Below are 9,400 nucleotides of genomic sequence, written 5' to 3'. Positions count from 1 at the left end.
GGTACGCCTCTTTCAATTTCAGAATTTTTATTAACATAAAAAGCGGCGCAAGACCAAGGTGATCTGGATTTTACAATGAGCTTTTTGTTAATAAGATCATTTATCTCATCTTTACAATGCTGTTCCAATTCCATATTCATTTGGATTGGACGAGCTTTGGTGGGTATTTGTTTTTCATCAAACGACTTTTCATAAGGCAAATCTACCAAATGTTGTTTCCTATCCCAAAAAGCAGATGGTAAATCGGCACATATTTCTCTTTCAATAAGGCTTTTGAAATCGGAAATTTTTCTTTGTATAAAATTACTTTGGAGTTGACTTTCAATTCTACGAAAATTTAAATCCTTTTTTAAACAAAATAAATCATCTTGTTTGGATTTAAGAATGGCATTAATTTTCTTTTGGTAAACAGAACAAGCTTTGACAATGTTTAGGTTTCTAGTTTTCGGTTTCTCAATAAACGGGAAAACAAGGTCTTTAGATTTTGCTTTAAAATATATACCATCATAGTTGACAGCATAAGGGGTAATAAGATTTATAAAAGGGGTTCCTAAAATGATAGCATGGTGAATATCATTTGTAAGAACAAAAGAAGTTTTAAATTCAATTTTATCATTGTAAACCGAGGCTTCAACTTTGGAACTAACATTCAATTTTGAATTATTAGCGACAGAAAGTCTTTCTTTTGTTTTTTCATGAAATCTTTTGGGGACGATATCTTCCCTAATGCAATTTAAATCAGCGCCAGTGTCAAAAAGGGCAATGGCGTCCATAGCAAAATCATCAGAAAAGATGAGAGTGACTTTAATTAAATACTTTCTTGTGGTGATTTGCTTTAAAACAAATAGAAAATCATTGGGTACAGACTCTATGTTTTCTACTTTAATATCCTCACCATCATCAGGATTGGATTCATTGTCTGAATTTTCTTGCAATTGTTTTTGTAAAAGAAGTTGGATAGTCTCAGAATCACTTTTTTGTTTTTCTTTTAAATCTCTGATTTCACATTTGATTTCTTTTATCTCTTTCTGAAGATCTTGGATATTAGGAACTGCCTTTTTTGTTTTCTTTTTATCCAAAATTTGAGTAAGATCATAAGAATTCTTCTTAATAATTGGAACCTTAGAAATCTCAGTTGAGGTTCCGGCTTTGTCAGAATCCATGGTTTTCAAAAGTTTATCAAGATATTCTTTTTGAAGTTTTGGATCTGAAATATGCTTTACAAGTTCAAGAAAAATTTCTTGGTCTTTAGTCAAAACATTGATTTTCTTTAAATAGGAATCCGAATCAGAATCGCTACTGCTAGATGCAGAGGTATCTGAGTCAAATAACTCATCGACCTGAAGAGGATCACTGTCTCCTGACATGGAAGACTCAGAGTCAGAAGACTCTACAAGAAGAGGGGCTATTTTGGAAAGGATGTCCTCATTGAGGTCAAGCTCTTGGAGTCTCTTGTTCATTCTACAAAACTTTGCAGTATGACCTTTCATACCACATTTGAAACAAGTGGCATCTTTGAAGTTGAATGAGGTTTTAGGTTTGGCTTTAAACTCTTTCTTTTTAGAGAAACTATGTTTCTTATAAGGCCTCGAAGGTTTCTTATAAGGAAGTTTTCTAAACTCGTGAAAGGGTTTCCTATGGCTTTTAGATTTGTAATATTTCTTGTAAGGTTTTGAAGAACACTTACCATTACAATCTTTGGAAGTAGAAGCTTTAAAGGGGTCATAATTGAATTGTTTACAAAAACCGCCTAATTCTTGCTTAGATCTCCTAAGCTCCTGCTTCAGACGTTTCTGTAATTTCAAATCTTGACAGATCTTTAAACCTTCTTTATTGACAAAACTGACTAGTTCACCATAAGTGAGCTCGTCATAAGGAATACGATTGTCATAGAGAGCTTTGATGGAATTTCTAACCTTTTCTCCCAATAGGGTAGGTAAACCTGCAAGGAATTTTTCCTTCCAAGTTACATGATTTGCATCATCCCTAAGGAAGAGTCTAGTAAAGAAAGTGGTTTTGTAATCTTGGAAATCACTGAGTTTCCTACATCTTAAGTTGTGTAGTAACTCGGCGTTTTTGTCTCTAAGGTGAGAAGGGTCACCTATGAAGTGAAGGGAAATGGTTAAAATCAGGGTAGCAACTGCATCCTGAATAGGGTTATTAAACTCATCAAGAATGGGAGCACCATTCTCATCAGTTTGGATGGCATTAAAAATGTCTAATTGCTGCAATTTAGTGAGAAGATGATCCCACCATCCTTTGAGTTGACCAGTAAAACCGGCAATTAGGATTTCTGCAATGGCTTTGTCAGAAGTTCCTGATTGGGTTTTATAGGCATTGGCTGCCATGGTCATTTGCTGCAATACACCTAAAATGTTATACTCTGACATTCCATCTATATTCCACTCATAGACAGAGGATGCATTATATCGAGCTTGATTTAATGCACTAGGCCTGTTGTCTATAGTCAAATCAGGTGGAGATTTGGAAGTAGGGATAGCAAGTTCCCAATGGATTTTATTGGCTTTAGAAACAGGTTCTTCGGTAAAGGCTTCTAAGTCAGAAGAGGCAATAGAAACCTGGTCTTGTTCTAATACTCCAATCTTGCTAGATTGAGGAGTATCAGGAGCTATTTGAACCTTACTAGATGAGGAAGAAGCAGCTTCTATCCTATCTAGTTGTTCTCTAATGGCTTTGGCAAAATCCGATTTTGATTCATGGACAAGCTTTTGGCTAATTTTCGAAACTTGGAAGGGTTTGAAAATAGGTTCCTTAAGCTTTTTATCAGAATCTGATTTTGAAGGGATAGGCTTTTGACTAGGAGAAACAGATATGGTTGACTGTTGAAATTGGTTTTCTATTCTAGTCAACTGTTTTCCTATAGTATTTAAGTTAGTACTGCAGAAATTATTCTGCTAAATAATACTACTTAAATTACTATCAGTATCATTTGGTTTAGGGATTTTATAAGGTGAAGCTCTAATGTCTATAGGAGGTTCGCCGTGGTCAACGGTTATACTCCGGAGAGGTGGATGCTCAGAATCGATTGTTCTATTACTATCGGAGAGTTTCCACTCAGTGGTCTTTTTCCTAATAGTAATAGGGTTTGACTCTTTGAAAGGGTAAGAAATGTTGTTATTAGAGGAATATATTTCGAACCAATCAAAAAAAAATATATGAACTTTATGAAGATCCACAAATTCATAATAAGATTGTTGGATTTCTTTTCTTTGGTTTAAAAAGTGTTTAAAAAACCAAAGTCTTTTTTCTTTGTTTAAATCAGAATAGAAATCATTATGTAAAAGAGTTTTATCCAATTCAAATTCTTTTTCGATGACATTAATGACATTTTCTGTGACAGCAGAAAATGTAGGGGATGTTGGAGGAGAAGGTTCCTTCTCTTCCTGACTTTGAATATGTTGACTGCTAGTGTAGATTGGATGTGGAACACTAGTGGTGTAATCAACTGATCGGATGGAGGTACTAGGTACATCTGAAGTAGAGAACCTAGGTTGACTTTGAAAAGGAAGATTTATTACTGAAGGGACTTTTGTAAATTTCTTTTCTAAGGAAGGAATACTTGAGCATGAAGCTTTATCAGAAAATCTGGATGAGGTAGATCTTCTGAACGATAGTTTGACTTTACCATCGGAATACTGAGTCACATTTTGCAACTCTGTATTGGGCTCGAGTTGTTTCGGAATCGCTGGTGGAGCGGCTCCTTCAAGGATCCATTCCTCTGGAAGATTTACATCTTTCCATTGGATTGGTTTGGGAATGACTGTGTTTGCTTTGGACAGATCAGTCTGCAAGAGAAGGGTTTCATCTCTTTTTGACTGGTATTTATGCTGTGTGCTAAATGCAGAAATCATGGCTTTGTAAGAAATTTTAAAAATTAATGCAACTGGGATGGATCCCTTAATCATATTATAATTATGGGTTTTAATTTGTAAAATCATGCTTTTTAAAATATTTTTGTCTTTAAGAGAAATTGTTATATTTGGATAACAATCAAAAGATATGGGACCTTTACATAGACTAGATTCAATACTACTTAGTAAAGAATCATCAAAAGAGATGAATCGACCATCTCTAAGGACAGCAAGGATAGAAGTATCCAAGCCTTCTTTGGTCAAAGGTTTTATTCCTACTTGGATTAAACCAATGTGAATATATTTGAAATTCTTTTCTTTTAATTTCTTTAAAGATTTCTCTGAAAACAAATAAATTGTTTCAAAAGGCTCTGAAAGAGTTATATCACGTTCTTCAGTTTTTATAATATAATCATGTTTTAAAAGATCGAGCATTTTTGTTTTGTAAATCTTTTCTTTGGAAATTTTTGGAAGTTCCCAACAATCAATTGCTTTATCAAAGTTCTCAATAATGAATTCCTCTGAACTCACAACATGCTTTGAATCACTAGTCTTCCCGGAAGAAGAGCTAGAAAAGGATGATGTTCTACAGTGTATAGGGTCCATGAGTAGAAACCTATGGTCTATCTATGGCTTTGTCAGAATGGCTACAGGTATGGGTTTACAGCCCTAAACGGATGTCCTTATCCTATGGCGGGACTTACTACCAGTAAAAATTCACCAAACAACAAAACTTCAAAATAAAACACAAGTTTTTTTTTTAAACACGAAACTATAAACTGCTTTACACTATCCTCCCCTTGGCTCTGATACCAGAAGGAAATATTCTTATATATATATTCTTATCAGAGATCTTCTTCTTTATGGTTCACCAATGGTGAAATTTTTTTAAATCAATGAGATATATCCAGTATTTAACGAAAATTGCAATGATCTCAGCAAGAATATTAGAATAACCCCCAAATAATAAAAAGGATGATTGTGGGCTTGAAGGCTGGTTCTTGCAACAAGTTGGGCTGGGTTATGCTCAGTCCACTGTCATGGAAGTGCTTCAAAGTAACATCCCTTGGAGAAGTTGGTTAAAGAATGTTTTGTGAGTTCTAGTTGACATTGTTAATTTTGTAGAAACTGTCTTGTAAGATATTAAAAATCTTCATAAAGCTTTTATAGACTTGTCATAGACCTTCCCTCACAATCAGACTCTGACCCCATTATATGACATATGGTAGTAAAATTCATTTTTACAAATGATAATTCTATTCATCCCTTTCTTTATATTTTCTAAAAGAAGATCTAATCATTTTTTTTTCCAATTTTACTCCCATATTTATGGGGAGATTCAAACATCTAATTATAGGCGATGATGATGATGAGAGAAAAAGAAAAAGAAAATAAAAATAACTAATATTAAAAAAATTTTTAGTAACAATAATTTAAAAAATAAATAGTATAATTAAAATGTGGAAGTAGATAAAACGATAAATTGGGGTTGTCAAATGTTATTTCTCAATTGGGCTATTTCTAATCCAATTTCGAAGCCCAGAACTGATTTTCGGGCTTGAATTGCCACTGTTGATAAGAAAATTACAAAAATGTCTTTTCCTTATTACTCTAATTACAGTTTTCTTGTACAATTTTTGAATGAATAAATCATATATCTTTAACTCCAAAAAAGTCTTATACATTCGAATTAATTGTAGTAAAAAGTGCACAAAATTGCTAATTTTTAATTTTCTTTTAAAAGGTGATATGTGAGAAAATAATAAGAAAGTTTATTATTTAAGTTTATACAAAAAAATTAAAAATGGATGAGGACATTGACAAAGGTGAGAATTTATTAGTAGAATCATATTGATTAGAATATAAAGTACTTGTGAGGATACAAAAAAATGTGAAAAACTTTGATAACTTGGCATGATTACAAGAGTCATTGGTGTAAGGAATTAGAGAAGAAAACTTATATGAGCCTCCAACGGCATTCATCCCATTAGCAATTATGCGGTGAATAAAATTTGATTGCTTGCTGCACTATAGTTTGTAAAACATATGAAAAAATTGATCTTATTAAGATGAGAATTTATTAGTAGAATTACATTGATTAGAATATAAAGTACTTGTGCGGATACAACAAATGTGAATAATGTTGACAACTTGTCATGATTACAAGAGTCATTGATTAGAATACAAAGTACTTGTGAGGATTGAAAAAGGAAAATTCTATATTGCAATTAATTAAATATCCCAGATTTTGTATTATTGAATCCATTTATTGTCTTAAGGCTCTCTCTCTCTCTCTCTCTCTCTCTCTCTCTCTCTCTCTCTCTCTCTCTCTCTCTCTATATATATATATATATATATTAACTCATCTCGTGTCATTGAGTTTTTGACTTTCTTTGTTTATTGCTACCATTGAAAAAAAAATTGATTCAATCAATCGACTTATTAATAATTGACCAACTTAATTTTATTTAATTGATCAATTTAATTTTCTTTCAGTAACATTTTTAGCATGATTCATTCGTGATATATATTTGCAACATTTTTTTTCTTATGTGTCCTTTGCTTCAATCCACTCATAATAAATCTTAAAATCATTGACCATCGTGATTTAACTATTATACTCTTTACTCAAAAAAAAAAAACTATTATACTCTGAAAACAATTTGAATAGAAATAACACTATGGATAATTCAATTTTACGGGTATTATCAGTTAACAATTTTGATCGTTTGCTTGTAAAAGTAAAATATGCATTTGTATATCTTGCTTTGCAATAAGAAAAAATGTTAAAAGGTACCCCAATTTTTTCTTTCAAGTTTCATGTTAATTATATGGTTGCTAAGTGAATTAAGAAATTAACATTATTGGCCTCTCTTGGAATATGGATGTCTTTTGAATTATCTTAATCTTAATTTAGAATTTATTCACACACACTATTAATAATTAGTTCTTTTTTTTTGTGATCAGTTATCTTCTTCCTTATGGTTCACCAATGGTGAAAAAATTTTAAATCAATGAGATAATCATTATATTAAAAAAAATATATTACGAGGGATCTCAACAAGAATATTAGAATAACTCCAAAATAATAAAAAGGATGTTTGTGGCTTGAAGACTGGGTTTCGCCACAAGTTGGACTAGTATATGCTCAGTCCATGGCCATAACATCCAATGAAAAGTTGATTAAATAATATTTTGTGAGTTCTAGTTGATGCTGTTAATTTTGTAGAAAATATTTCTTAAGATATTAAAAATCTTCATAAAGCTTTTATAGACCTTCCCTCACATGGTCCTTCTCGAAAAACTAGAACTCACAGTCAGACTTTGGCCTCATTATATGACATGTTAGTAAAATTTATTTTTGCAAATGATAATATTTGGAAATTGATGGATGAAGTAGACACGTAATTAAAGTGAAATTGTGAAATTAAAAAGTAATAAAACACAAAATTACACACGGATGTTAGAAATTATATGGTTCGGTTTTTAATTTATGTCTACAGGTGAAAACAAAAAAAAAATATTTTATTAGTAAAAAAAAATTACAGATATTATAATATTTTAACTTACTACCTAAAACTTTAATACACCCAAACTTTCAAATCACTAGTCTCTAAATGAAGAAGAAAACTTAAGAATTGGATGATACAAATGAGGGGATAACCCCTCCATTTATAACCATTAAATAGCTATTGTGCATGAAATATTTTATTAATTGTTTGTATTTTCCCTCTTCGGTGCGGCATCTTCTCTTTCTTCTTCCTCTTTGTTTTCCTTCCTTTTTGCGGTGGGGCACTAACGGTGCCCACCGCTAACCTTTTTGACAAATAATTCTATTCATCCCGGTCTTTATATTTTCTAAAAGAAGATCATATATATATCACTTATGTGGAGATTCAAACCTTCTAATTATAGGCGATTATGATGAGAGAGAAAGAAAAAGAAAATAAAAATAATTAATATTATAAGAATTTTTAATTACAGTAATTTAAAAATAAATAGTATAATTAAAAAGTGGAAGTAGATAAAACGATCAATTCAGGGTATCAAATGTTATTACTCCATTAGGCCATTTTTATTCTAGTTTCAATGCATAGAACAGATTTTGAGTTTCTTTTTCTTATTTTTCTTAATTACTAATGTTCACGATAAAATATACCAAAATATCTTTTTCTTATTCTTCAATTTCTTTCACTCAACTCTAACCACATTTTTCTTGTACAAAAATTTCAATGAATAAATCATAAGTAAAAAGTCATTTACATTTGAATTAATTATAGTTAAAAGTGGACAAAATTGCCAATCTGTAATTTTTTTTTTAAAGGTGATATGTGAAAAAATAATAAGAAAAAAAGTTTATTGTTTAAGCTTACACAGAAAATTAAAAATTGATGAGGACATTGATAAAGGTGAGAATTTATTAGTAGAATCACATTTATTAGAATATATATATATACACCACACTACTTGTGAGGATACAAAAAATGTGAAAAATGTTGGCAACTTGTCTTGAGTACAAGAGTCTTTGGTGTAAAGAGTTAGAGAAGAAAACCTATATGAGCCTCAAACAACATTCACCACATTGCCAATTACGTGGTGAATAAAATTGGATTGTTTGCTGCATTATAATTTGTAAATATATCAAAAATTTATCTGATAGGGCTAAGGAATCAATTATAAAATTAACAACATTGTATTCATTAAAAATTTCATAGCCTTAGATAATGTGATTTACTACGTGGGATTTATGAGTATACATTAGATAATTGACCGATCAATTATGTATTTATGAATTCAGCTAATAATTATTTCTTTACTCAAATCTTTCGTTTTATTCAAATGGAGAATGCATATCAGGAATGATCATCCAAAATGTGCTTTCAAATTGCAAAGAACAACATGTGAGTTACTGCTATTTATATTTTGATAATCTCATTAGATCATTCACGCCCAATAGTATTCTTGGACCAATGGGCTAAAAGCTCGTTTAGTCTCTATATTTTGAAGTTAGTGTCCGTTTAGTCCTTATATTTTTTAAAATATCTCAAAACATCCATACTATTAAATTATTGACACTCTTGTCATTCATTTTTGACTTATTTTTACAATATTACTCTATTACAATAACATTTTTTAGACATTATTAGAAAGAAAAACTTAAATTACCAGCTTAACACCAAAAAATAAAATAAAAACAAAAAATATATATATTAATTTTTGTGGAACACTCTGCTCAGGAGTTAAAATATTAATTTTTCTAAAATAATTGATAATTTAATTTTTTACAAAATTAATTTTTTTGGACACACATGAGTTTCAAGAAAAATTAATATATATCTTATTTTATTTTATTTTACTTTTGGGTTTAATTTGATAATCTAACTTTTTATTAATATCTAAAAAGAAACGCTACTGTAAGAGTATAATATTATAAAATCAAGCTAAAAAGAATAAAAAATAATGGCAAAAGTGTCAATATTTAACAATGGTCGATACCTCCTCCAAAAGTCCGATTTGGATGCCGCATT

This window comes from Citrus clementina, unplaced genomic scaffold, assembly GCF_000493195.1.
Source record: "Citrus clementina cultivar Clemenules unplaced genomic scaffold, Citrus_clementina_v1.0 scaffold_4, whole genome shotgun sequence".
NCBI classification, from domain to species: Eukaryota; Viridiplantae; Streptophyta; class Magnoliopsida; order Sapindales; family Rutaceae; genus Citrus; species Citrus x clementina.
This window is presented reverse-complemented; position numbering follows the sequence as displayed.